The 14,375-nt window shown below is 32.2% G+C and overlaps 1 protein-coding gene across 3 annotated transcripts in view; it reads left to right on the top strand.

Moving 5' to 3' along the window:
• The window catches only part of LRRTM4 (leucine rich repeat transmembrane neuronal 4), a 644,127-nt gene that overhangs the window by 560,983 nt on the left and 68,769 nt on the right, over positions 1-14,375 (top strand). The gene's annotated exons all lie outside the window — the stretch shown is intronic.

Below are 14,375 nucleotides of genomic sequence, written 5' to 3'. Positions count from 1 at the left end.
CAGACTAGGTGGTATTGGAGTTACACTATTGTTTCTCACCCTTCAACAGTAAATTTATTTGTGCTTTCTCTTGAAGCTCTGCATCCCTGTTGGGAGACATATGATCAAGATCACGGAACCCAAATGTGGCAACAGGAAGATGATTTCTTTTCCTCCAAGTTAATACCCTTAGGTTGACTTTTTTAGACTCATTTGCATTACACATTTTAAGAAAATGTTGTTTACATTTCAGCATGCTGATGTTATTTGCTAGTTTTTATTTTAATGTTGATTAAAAATCACCTGACTTATATGTTTCTGGTGGTTTCTTTAAACAGAATGTAGAGGGCAAAAGAGGCTGACATAAGTGAAATATATTTTATCTAACAATAATCTCTTCCCAGAATGTGTTTTGTAATTTTGTTTGATTTTAAAGGAAACCTTATAAAGTATTTGATGTGATTCTACCATTTGTCAAACAAGAGAAAAATTTCAAGTATATGTTTTCTTTCATAATAAAGTGGAAAATTTATAAAAATTTAATAGATCTAGCTGTAACTGTCATTTAAGGAGAAAAATGTTTTCTTGTGGAATATTTGAAGTCCTAAGGAGAAATTGATCTCATAGAGCAGAAGTTAGCATTAAAGGATTGTCAAAAACTATGAGATAGGGCATTCATAAATAGCTATCATTGTCCTAGATATGCATCAGTTAGTTTCTTCAGTGACTTCAGCAATGGTGTTCACTGCCTTAACAATGGTTGACCTATAAAGGATCCCTGATTCTGTGCTTGTTTCCTCTTCCCCTCTTATTCACTTTGCTGAAGAATCCTCAATTAGCCCTCCCAGGCTCCTGACCAACAAACAGCCTTTGCTCTAACAATTCTCTCTGCCTAGAATGCTTTCTTCCAGACATTTACTTGGCTGAATCTCTCTTCTTCTTCAACAGTTGGGTCAAATGTCACCATCTAATGCATCCTATCTGGACTATCTCATTTATTGCTATAATTCGCCTCCTCTGACCAACAAACTCTTGTCTTTCTTACCCTGAGCTATTTCTTTCTTTCTGTTTTATACTACTGATCAACTTCTAAAATATTATACAAATCAGTTACATATTATATTTTCGTTGATCATATTTTTTTTCTTTTTCCTATAATGTTCCATTAAGGCAGAGATCTTTTTCTCTATTTTGCATGCTGCTGTACCCTAAATCTTTTGAATAGCTTCTGGCAAATAGAAGGTGCTCAATAAAAACATTTTTTTTTAATAAATAAAGAGATCTTAAGATAAATAGTCCGGAGTAGGCTTAGTAGCTCAATTTTTGTTATCAGATACTCAGGTAGTAGTGTGCTGGATGTTCATTGATTGCTAGTTTTATTCAGACAAAATGGGAATATTTATACCATTAAAATTGGCAAACAATATAAATCAGAACTTTTCTTTTTGCCTTCAGAGAATGGGTTATCAGCACACCTCTGGCCCATGGTCTTTCATTCTTTTAGTTCTACCAGGCTCATTGATTTGGATTTTGGTCGTTGGGCTTCTTAATTCATGATTGAAAGATGACTGTCACTTCAGCAGCATTTTGACTCATTTTAAATATTTATGTGTTCGTTGAGGGAAAGTGAAAACAAATTCACAGCATGACTAGTGTTTTTATCAGAAAACCAAAGTTCTCTTAGAAGTTTCCTAAAGAATTAGTGCTAACCTCTCATTGGCCCATATTTACCACTAGACCATTTGTTAGTTGCATAAGAGACTGCAAAAATAAATGACCAGCAATGATAAATATTGTATTGTCTTAGAGTAATCATAACTTGTCTACTGGGAATGTGATTTCATCCCTAAACAAAATCAAGAATTAATTGCTAGAAAAGAAGTGGAGTATGAAGGCTATAAGACTGACAACTCAGCATGGTTACTAGTAAACACAGACCATAATGAAAAAAATAAATAAATAAGTATTGACTTCTTTAAGAAGTAGACAAATGAGCATCTGGAATTTTGAGGGAAAGTAGATGTACATGAATATTCAACAACATTCACAACTGGGAGAGAAAGGTGACTTATCTGTGGCATTGAGAAAATACATTCCCTTAAATACCACATATAGTAGGTTAACATCATGTGGGATCAGCTGTAGTATTGCAATTTAATTTGTCCTCAAAGAATACCAAATCTTCTGTAATTATTTGCCTTTTGGAAAATGACTTGATCTTTGATTTATCTTAACACTTTTTTGATGTATTATATATCTGATAGTCACTGTAGAAAAGAGTTTAAGGTACTACTTCCAAGATCTTTAGAATTAACAATTTTTTTTTTTTCTGTGTAAAGAAGTATTTGACATCTTACTTTAAGTAGTACTATGGAGAGGTCATGTTTAAGTACACGTTCTGGGTAGCATTTTTTAGACAAATAATCCACAACTGAACAGTGTTCTCATTTAAAGACAGCTTTAACATCCAAAGGGCAAGGACCAGTGTTTGGTTTATGCTAGAAAAAAATATTAGCGAGAAAGCAATTGAGTTTATTTAGATGGTGACAGGTGCTCTCAACAATTTGGATGTTGAAATAAAGGCAGACTTGTATTAAAAAAAAATACAATCTAGAGGGACTGAGAGCCTATTTCAATTCAATCATTTCTGTTGACTATATTTCTTGAACATCTCTTGAATCAATTTTTTACCTCTCCTTCACCACAACTATATTAGTGGCAATGGTCCCTCCCCAATCTATCCTCTACATTGTACTCAGCCTTGTTTCTCCAGCACCAAATCTTATCACAGCAAAGTTCTGCTAAACACAAAACAAAACTGAAAAATCTTTAGTGTCTCCCAAGATAAAGCCTAGATTGTTCAACACAACATAAAGCTTTCAACACACAGGTACCAATTTATGAATCCTGTGTCATCTCTCACTATTCAACTTGCTCTAGTACACAGAATGCCATCTTTTTTCAAGAATAAACCACATTTGTGCTTGCTTTTGCATATACTGTTTCCTCTATCATGAAAATCCTCTCTTGTTGGGAAAAATACATTTTTCACTAATTTACTCATTGATATGTTCTCAAACCTATCCCTTCCACAAAGCTATTTTTCACATATGTTCTTATAATAAAATTTAAGGCAAGTTTAGTCATGAATTGTATTGCTTATTTTTTAAATTTGTTTGGATGCTGTAACCCCTATCTCACTCTTTGAATTTTCAGATGTTTAAGAGTACTTTATCATATTTTCATGTTTCAGGGCGAAGAAAGGTGGATTAAACAATAATTATTATTCTTCTGCATGACCAGAAAAATATCCTTTTTTTCAAAATGGAGCTTATAAGCAAACATTAATTTAACAAATAAAAACATAACAGAACACAGAATTACATCCAAGTATTATACAAACAAAATTCCTTAAAAATATTCAAAAAAGAGGATATATGAAATCTGATGTAATTATTATTAAGTTTTGATGAGGATTGGGACATCATTTGGACCTTAACATAAGTGTAAAGTTTGCATAGCCTAGAATGAAAGGACCACAAACAATGCCAAAAAGCAAAGATGACTTTGAGGAAGTAATGAAGCTATTTGTGATTATGGTGAGAGTTAAGTTGACTGGTGTCTCCAAATTGTGCTGTGTTGTAATAAGAAGCATGATTTAATAGAATGAGTTTATGAAAGGCTGCTAAGTTTAGAATTAGAAGATTGAAGTTTTAATTCAAGCCCTGCTTACTCATGTGTGACTTTCAGTAAGATTGTTAGGATGACAACATTCAATAATGCAAGTGAAATTCTCTAGCATAATTTTTGGTAAATAGTAAGGGTTCCAAACGGTTAGATAAATCTGAATAGGATTAGAGGAAATAAAGTTTCCTTGAAACTTTAATGCACATACAATATAATTCAACCTTAAGTAAGCATGAGTTATCTCATAACTTTACAATTATAAAAGCAGGCCTTTGCTTTCTTTCTTCTGTTTGTAATCATAGAGATTATTTCCTATGTGATTAACAAATAAGGTCAAAATTATAGAATAATACACAATCAAAACCCCATGTTTAATTTACTATGTTCCAGGAGGATAGCATCACTTTGGAGAAAGGCTCAGGAAAATACAAAGTGTCAAATAATCAAATAAAGAAAACAATTAAGTATGCAAGTTTCCTTAGAAGAGTACGTTTCTGGACTTTGAAGGGACCTGAAGGTCATCAACCTCAACTCTGTTAAATTGTTGATAAAATAACTGAGTTCTGGGGAGTTTAAGCAGAAACCTAAGGCCATGGTCATGCTATCAGGATAGCTTCTAGAACATGGCTTCATGATTTCCATGATCTCTAAACCAGTAAGTCCTAGTCACTGTGTCTAGGTGGGCATCTGTCAACAATAGTAAGATAGGGCTCTGCATCTTTATCTTTAGATCCTTTAGGTAACTCCTTTGTGCTCAATGCAAACCCATTTATAAGACATGAAGAGATGCCCAGACAAAAACTCAAATTACATTTGCAGCAAACCCTTGCTATTTCAGTACATTAGCTACAGATTCAATAAAGGTAAAGTGGTTGTTAAGCTTTTCAGCTTGAATGGCATCATTTTTTTTATTGCTTTTGGAAGAAATATGTGGTGGCATCCACCCAAAATCATAAAACCAGAGCATCTAACAAAAGGTGCTGTGAGCCTTGAGCTCCATTATAATTTCAGATTTGGTGTGCTTCCCACTCTGTAAATCACCTGAAATTTACAGCTGCACCTGCAAACCCAAGCATGAGGCTAAACTCTTAGATAAATAAAATTGCTCACAGTGTTCCCTGAATGTGCTCTGTTAGCACAACTGGGCCCTCAGCCTAAGTGGGGCTCCAAATTTACCCAAACTGGCTGTTTCTATGTAGTTAAAATCAGTTAGACCTTTGGGAATCAAATATATTTAGAAACTGTGTCAATCTTTTAGATGTTCTGAGTCTACAAGAAGACATGTGGGGACATTAATTGATATGCCATGTACCTTAATTGTGATAGTTGATCCATTTCCAGCTGTCTCTGGTTTTTCCATTTTTCCTATTACTATTAAGGATTGACAAATGTAATTTTTCAAAGCAGTCAAACATAACAGAATATTTCTTGAGAAAATTATATATAAAATACTGGACCAGGTGCTACAAAGCATGAGTGCATACACACACACACACACACACACACACACACACGCATACACATATTCGATGACATATCCCCTGCTCTTCAGATGAGTAGAGGTGGGGAGAAGAGAATGACACTTGTTAAGTGCCTATTATACACAGAGTGCTTAGCATACAATAGAGAAATATGGATAACTTCTATTTCCTACTCTCTTAAATTTCTTGCTTAAACGTGGAATTTAATCATTGCAGTAACTGTGAATCTCAGTTATTTTCATCCTCAACTATTAAATGACAAAATTAGGGATTAGAACTATTCATTAGTTTGCTTACCATCACTGAATTATTAATGTAACCAAGATTAGTATCTACTCTTCTTAGTTCTAATCTATGGTTTATCTATAATGTCATGTTCTGATCTGTCTGCTTTTCACAGAGTTTCTAGTAAATGCATCTCTTAATGGAGCATATTAAACTTTGGATAAGTCTTGAAAGATGTATAAGATGTGAATGACTGTAAAGGAAAAAAAAGATATGGAGTGAAAGTGCAAATGAACAAAAAGTGAGTGCATGCACCAAATAATAATAATAATAATAATAATAATAATAATAATAATAATAATAATTTGGACAAAATAATATGTTAAAGCCTTGTGAGTCAGAAAATTCGAAAATTGAAATTATATTGAGAAATATCTAAAATGTTAGAAAATTTTGAATTCAAGAACTAATAATTATTCATTAGTATCAAAAGATTGCCACTGTGGGCATGAGGGCACATTCTTTCCACTGTCATTTGCAGCTGTGGTCCAAGAGTCAACTCCTTTCACTATTTTCCACCAATGAACTGCTAATCGCTTCTCTCTTCTGTGGATAAGAAGGAAACATAGAATTTAAATCAGTTCTTCTAATGAAAGGAACATATTATTAACATTTTAATTTTTTTTCTTTCGAGAAAATTGTTTTGAACTTCTAAGGGATTGCTGAACATTAGTTTAGGTGCTGTGAAAGAACTAAAATTATGAAATACAGACTCAAATACAAGGAGATTATAATCTAGTTGCAAGCATTTATTAATAAGGTATTTTGGGTTGATGTAAAAATTAAGTAAGCGAGTTTTTATTTTGGAACTTATTTGCTAAAGAAGAATTTAATAGAGATCACTGACCAACATGGATACTTTTATTTAAACAAATGATTCATTTTAAAAAGTCATCTTCTATAGAAATATAATTAACAATACATTCATTTTGTAAAGCCTGTTCCTATCATTATTCTTGGAAATCCATAGAATTTATTTTGTACAATTTGTTCTGTGGAACTGTATTATATATTTTTTCACAATACTACTGGGTAATATTCCAGCTCTGTGTACTTCCATAAATATATTACATCACAGCAGAGAAATTTTTATTCTTCTAAGAAGAATCATGATGTCCCAAAAAGAGGTAGAAGAGAATCACCTTGATAAAGCATGTGTTGAGCACAAAGGCCAGAAACCTGTTAGAAGACAAATGGTCCTTCATCTGATTGCTTTTCCCTGATTCAACCTACTCATCTTCACACAATTCACAAACCATGGAAACTCTCACCTCTTATTAAGACTAATTTAACTCAGGAAAAATAAAAAAACTTATTTCCATTCTGTTTCAAGGAACACTTTAGTAAAGAATAGTACCTGGAGAACAAATAGCAAGGTCTGGTATGGCAGAGAATATAGTTTTGGTTTTGTGTGACCTGTTACAAGTGGATATTGAGTAACTAGTATTCCCCAAAATGTTTGGCATAAAGTGTAGCCATCAAGGAGGGTGTTTTCATGAAATAAGTTTCTGATGAAATACAAATTTTGCATACACTTTCTGACTCCTACAATAAAAATACTGCCTATTAATATGTAAATTCTCTATTATTCCAACTATTCTATAGGAAATGAACATTTACATTTGGTATAAAGACGTGTTCCTCAAACGTGTTGATCTGGTAATTTTTTTTTTCTTTTCTGTAATTACTTATTAACTTTCACATGTTAGAACACAGTTTAGAAATCCTCAGCATAAATTATACATAAATACTTCATGTATTTCAAATAGAATAAAATTAATTGTCAGAATAGTTTCTAAAATGGCAATTGGCTTAAAAAGGTTTGTAAATAGAGGAATTAAAATTTGTGAGAAATCTGTAATTCCGGGGCATTAAGGCAATGCAAAAAAAAATAAATGAAAGAAAAAGAAGAGAAGAAAGAAAGAAAGAAGGAACCAGAAATAAGTAAAAGATAACACTATTTGTAAACGTTAGATAAAGTTATTGTTTCTAGACATTATTCATGTCTTTATAATAATTCAAGAAATTTAACTTGGGAAAATGATTAGAATTAATATCAGAATTCAGTAGGGTAGCAAATTACAGGGTAAAAAATGTATAAATAAGTACTATACTCATATAACATCGTATACAGTAATAATGAGTCAAATATAGTAGGAGAAAAAGTCTCCTCAAAAAGAAAATGGTAAAGAAAAAAGAATCAAAAGAAAAAATCTTTGGGAAAAAATATGAATGAGTTCTATGGAAAACTGACAAAATTAATTTTTTCTAAAAATTACCAAGATTCAGCTATACCTTGATTCTTGCTACCCTTTTACACTGGTTATAGAGCTCCCATGTCTTACCAGAGTGATCCTTATATTTTCTAAAAATTTTATAAGAATTCTCCATGAATAGATTGCTATTTTCCTTTCCAACCTTATTATCCAGAATGGCATGCTTGTACCGTAATCTCTAACCACATCCCTGAATGATACATGTTATTTCATGAATTTGTGATTTAGCAATGGAGATTCCTTTATCATGCTTTATCACCCACTGGATTCACCCTTGACCCCAGCCCCCAAGAATCAGCCTCACTCACAAATTCAATCATATTCTACTACATAAAATCTTTCACAGCCCAATCAAACAGCATTTTTCATATCCAGGATCACCACTATAGCATACCTATTACACAGCCATATTGTACTTGTTAGGCACTATTTATTGTTATTACTTATTTACATGTCTGTCTCTTCATGAGCTATTTGAGATTGGCAACCAACTCATTAATTATTGAATCACCATGTCCCTGTATTAAGTGCTCCATAGGGAGCATTCAAAAAATATTTATTAAATGAACGTGCAACTGAATAGGTGAATGTCTTTATAAAGGTTTTAATAGACATCTTAATTGTACTGTAAAATTATATGTCTTTAAAGGAAGGCAGTATATCCTACTGGCCACATGCCTTTCATAAACACAGAAAATTACTTTGGTAAACAAATGGGAAAAAATCTATATTAAAAATGGGCAGGGGAATGGGGAAGAGATAGTGAACAGAAAAGTTACTTGCTCATGCAAAAATGATAAAATGCAAACTTCCAATTATAAAATAAGTCCTGGGAATGTGACTATAGTTAACAATAATGTATTATATATTTGAAAGTTGCTGAAAGAGTAAATTTTAAAAGTCTCATCACAAGAAAAAAAATTGTAACTATGTGTAGTGGGGAATGTTAACTAGACTTGTGATGATTATTTGGCAATATATACAATATCTATTCATTATGTTGTACATCTGAAGTTAATATAGTGTTATATACTGATTATATCTCAATAAAAAAATGAAAACAGGATTCATTTGGGAATTTTTTAAACTTTTTTCAAAATCTTCCTAGTATTAAATCTGTGGCCATAGTTACAGAAAACAACTTTTTTTGTTAGATAGCCTATTCCTAGTAAAGCATATTAAGTGCAGTAGACTTTTCAACATGATATGTTTGTGTTGTGAAGAGAGTATATTGGAGATACGGTGATAGAAGGATGGATAGCTAAAACATATTATTTTACAAAATTTACATTCTTTCCTTGACATCTGACATGAAAATAAGTATTTATTTCTTTATATGTTTTGGAGGACTCCACTTAAATAGAACAATCCTGTTGTTTTTTGAAATTTGGTCTATCTGGAGAGTATTCATCTAATAAGTCACCCATTTGTCTTTCAAAATCTAGCTAAAATTCTATTTTATTCACAAATTCTTCCCTAAACTGCTCAGTTGGAAGAATTTTTTTAAAAATTGTTAGACTTTAATAACTCATTATTTGTATTTTGCATGTGAAATTTTTAGCTTTTAATTTTATTTACAATTATTTATGCACATTTTTATCTTTCACTCTCCAGATGGTAGGTTACATTTACATTAAAAAGAAAGTTTCTAGATAGAACCAATTTTATATTTTCAAAATACAAATATGTTCTTAGTATAGAGTAGGAAAAATATGTGAATATTTATATTTGTATCTGATAATATAAGGCAGGCAAACTAGTCGCATTTCTAATAATCTAGAAATATTTGTAACTAAAAGTGTTCTCTTTTTGTCTGTGTGTGTGTGTGTGTGTGTGTGTGTGTATGAGAGAGAGAGAGAGAGAGAGAATATTAACCAAACAAATTTTACATTTGCAATTATCCATAATACATAGCAAAATATTACTTTAGTTGAGGTTTTGTTGTAGTTGTTGTTTGTTTGCTCGTTTTTTAACGGTATCTAAACCAGGGCAAACAAAAAGGAGTAAGTTGCCTAGGACACACATTTTAAGAAGGTCTCATCCAGTTGGGTCAGCGCCTGAGAGTATCTCCTTAAATTGTGCCCCGTAGGTGCTTCATTCACATCACCTTATCTCTGCAACTGGCCTTTTTGGATCTATCTCACGGTTTTATCACTTTTCCTCCAGACTCCCAGTCTCTTCCCTTGATGCCTAACTTCTAAGATATTCCCTTTCACTAGAGCTCTAAACCTCAATCATATTTAGGAGCCGCTCTCTCCTATTTCCCTATCAAAGCTCCAGTTGTCCCTGTACCTAAGTGACAGAGAAAACTCTGTCACGTAGACTATTTTATAAACAGCAATTTTATTTTTTAGATAAAGAAGACTGAAAAACGTTTGATGTTAGCTCCCCAGGTAGCACTTGCAGTTTAAAAAAAAATACCTGAATACTAAGGCATGTATTTTTAGTGTCCTAATACTCCCCCTCCACCAAGGAGCCTTGCTTGTATGCCCACCCCTCTGTTCATCCGCAGCCTCCAGCTGAAGCCAGCCTCCTGGGGACATTCTTCCTCAGATGCACTCAGATGTCATCAGGGAGCTGCCACTCACACTGCAGTCTGCACCAGACCCTGTCCCATTTTTAGTTTGTTCCCTATACTTTAAGTTTCTTATTTCTTATTATTTTTTCAATTGTGTTATATGCATTGGTTTTGTTACCTAGATTGTATTTAGTCAGTTTTTTCCATGTTCATACTTTTTTTTTTTTTTAATAAATCACGAAACATTAATTCTATCATCAAAGCAGACTGAAACACGGTAAGGGAAGCTTTAGATTTTGGCAGCAGGATTCACGCGTATCATTAAATGAATTAATGTTTGCAACCCTGCCATACCTCTGCCTAAAACCAGCCCTGCCAACGTGCCTTTCTCTTCTCTTTACCATGGCCTCCCAATTGGTAACAAAATCATCCCATTGTCATTTCTCAAATAGAAGCGAACATATCCGTTTTCTAAAAATGACAAATCAACCTCTAAGCTGAAATCTAACTACACAATATGTGTAGGTCTGGCAGCATTAAACCACCTTTCTTCATTAAAACTTCTATTAACCACTAATCCATCACTAAATTAGATGTTCAATGACTTTAAAAGTGGGGATTAAAAGACATTGTAATCAAATAGTCATTTTTTTCTAAAATATCATAACTTTCCTTGTCAACAGAAAGGATGGTGACATACTCTTAGCCTGGGACTTAGTGGTTCTAAGCCACATTATTGGAAATGATATATTGTTTGCTTTTTTGCTTGTTTGTTGAACTTCGATTCAAGCTAAATTATATAATAGTAAATGAAGAAAATGAGTTTAGTTTAACTTTCTCTGACACAGACATGGAAACAAAGAAAGAAGAAGAGATGATTCAGCTCCCACAAAACAAAAATGATGACTGTTTTTCAAGTAAATAATAAGAAAGGGATGACTTGAGTGTTTTAAAACATGGACTTTGGAGAAAGATTTTGTATTGATGTTGTTTTAACTTTTTATAATGGAGAATTTGAATGTACATATAAGTAGTGATGTATGATAAACTCCCTTGTACCTACCACCCGAACTCAGCTACAATTGATCATGGCCAATCCCAGCCCAGTTTCACCCTCATCCAACCTTCCTCCTCCAAATTATTTGACTATATCTCAGAAATCATATAATTTCATCTGTTAATATTTCTGTATATAACAGTACAAATAATTCATTTTACTAATTCAACCAATTATTACTATCAGATATAAAATTTAAAAATAAATTAATATTATTATTATTATTAAATATCCAGTCAGCATTGCTAATTCCACTTGTTCATTAATAAGAACTGGGTTTTAGTCTCTACTTTTCCACTTACTTCTGTATGGCCTCGCTCTCCTTATCTGTAAAATGAGGTTAAAATTTCCACCTAAAAGGTGTATTGTGAGAATTAAATGAGGTGATATATAAGAATGAGTGTAGGTCTTACGACTCACTCGATATATTTAAAAGATATTTTTATAATAAAATTTTAGATATTTTTGGAATATATTTTAATTTTAAGTCATCAAAAAGTTTTCAAGGCCAAGTCTAAAAAAATTGACCATTTCCCAATTCCTCCCTGGTTTCTTTTCTTCTCCCTTCTCTGGCTTCTGTAAATTGTGTTTCTGCTTTTTGTCAAGTGTGATTCCACCCAGACCTGCTCTTACTCCTTTCTCACTCAAATTTACCTATTTGTGCTCTATTACCTGTTTGTGACTTGGAAATAGTAACAAGCACAGCCACATTATGATGTTGAAGTTAATATGGAAAAGAAAAATAAAAGAGTAGCAATGTGTAAAAGTTCTCATTTATTTTAAAACATAACTTTGAGCAATTTTTAAGCAGCAGAAATGTCTCTGTGTGTCTAAATCCATAGAAAGAAAAGCCAACTCTACCTATGTATTTATAAAAAGTAGTGAGTTTCCCCTAATGTAGACAGATCTCATTAAGATTTATCTTAATCACTTTTCCTTCATGTAAAAAGGGTAATTCCTTCCCCCATTTTAATTTGTCATTAAAGCAAAATTTCTCTTATTTTGATATTATTTGAAATGAAATATGTGACGGAAAGGTGTTAAAGGTATTGACATAAATTGCTAAATTGAAGCTAAAGTCCAAATGCATTTTTAATGATAAATAATGCTCGATTGCTAATAACGACTATCAAAATTTTGCCTCCTTTGAGCAGTGTATGTGTGAGCTCATTTTTCCACAGTCTCACTAGCATCTTTTTTTAAATTTTTTGCCCATTTGATATATGAAAAATATCTCTTTGTTTTAAATTGCACTCCATTGATTTCTAGTATGGTTTAATATGTGACTTTTTATTGGCTATTTTCATGTGTCTTTTGTGACTGCTTACATACGTCTTACATGTTTCTAGTGGAGCATTTGTCTTTTCCATATTGAATATTTTTATCATATGTACATAGCACAGTTTTTATCTTCCTTTATTCCAGGTTGCCAAACCGACTCTGAACTGCCTATACTTTTAACTGGCATGGTATGTCTTGAATACTAATAATCACTGGAATCACATGGCATTTAAAAGTTGAGAGTTTCAAAGCATTTTATAGTAATAAATTCCCATCCCACCCCAGTATTCCAAAGGCCTTTTGAAGACAGTAAATTGAAAGTGACATTTTCCTAATATATGGGCAGAGAGATGACAAATTTATGATCAGAAACAAGAATCTGGATATCAATATGAATTCCATCTCTTTTTTTTGTTTTCTTAACTGTTTTCATAAGAAATAGAAAATTACATCCAATCGGGCATCTGTGAAAACACAACCAGTTAGGTTTTTTGTTTTGTTTTTGTTTTTGTTTTTTGTTGTTGTTTGTTTGTTTTATGATCATGGCTTCTTTATGTGAAGGCCAGCAGGTAAGGTTTGATACTCACTGACATGATTGTGTAACCTTGTATGATGATGGAGAGCATTTTATCAAGTACAGTTAAGCACTTGCTGGATGACTAGAACTGAGTTCTGGGAGATAAAATAAACGAGAAGGAAAAACTCTGTAATTATCCTCAAAAGGTTGGGTTTGTAGATGACAACTTCTTGAGGATGCCTTTGCCCAAACAATTTTGGAGTTACTTTTGCAATTATCTTCAGAATCTGTTTGTGCTCCATTATATTTTCTTTAAACAATGATGTTGAAAAAAGAAATAATTATGACAAGTTGAACATTATGCATTTCACTAAACTTAACTAAAAATAACAAATGCCTATTAATGCAGCTTGTCTTTACTCCATATACTGTTACTAAAAAAAAAAAAAAAAAAATTGTTTTCAAAGGGGAAACAATGCTTTGTCACTCTTGATGATATTCAAAAGAATATAATGATCAGAACCCCAAAAACAAAGATAAAGGAGGGCCCTTCTAGAAAAGAAGCAATATTTGGACAGCAGGTGAGTCTCCCTTATTTATGATTTGTGCCCTCATGGCCAAGTTCAGTGCCTGGCATATAGATGACACTGGATAATTCTTATTGAATAAATGAATAAAAGACTTCATCATTCCAGAATCATTGGATAAAGAAAATATTTCCTAATATAACATTGACTTTGAAAATACTCCACATATCTGAAGAACAAATACCTCCTTTGTGCACATTTATAATATTTAACATTTGCAAAAATAAAATTGTATTTAGAGATTACTTAAAATATTCAAAGATGTGTATAAGCATAGACAAAGTATTATTAATTAATTTAGTCATACAATATATGCAAATATGTGCTTTCAAATAAGATAATCTATTCCACTGTGTGGAATGTTTTATTAAAATAATAATATTTTCATGACAGTTTTCCAGAATAACCATCTCCAGAAAACAAGAAAGATTAATTAGAAATGACAGGCTCAAAATGATCTATTGGGATGGCTTGATATGCAATTGAGGCTAATAGATTAGAAAATATAATTAATTACTTAATTATAAGGAAAATGGATATTGTTTGTAAATTATCAAGTGATTGTATAGTAAAAATAGTCCACTGATGTCTTATTATTTTAAGATTACCAATTGAGGATTTAGGGGCAGTAAATGTTTTCAGTTCAGTTATATAAAAGTTAATTGAGCATTTTTTCTTTTCTTCTGTGAGTCTTGTCTTCTCTGACA

Source organism: Pteropus medius, unplaced genomic scaffold, assembly GCF_902729225.1.
Source record: "Pteropus medius unplaced genomic scaffold, Ma_sr-lr_union100, whole genome shotgun sequence".
Classification (NCBI taxonomy): domain Eukaryota; kingdom Metazoa; phylum Chordata; class Mammalia; order Chiroptera; family Pteropodidae; genus Pteropus; species Pteropus medius.
Note: the sequence above shows the minus strand (reverse complement) of the source record. Positions and strands in the feature narration are given on the sequence as shown.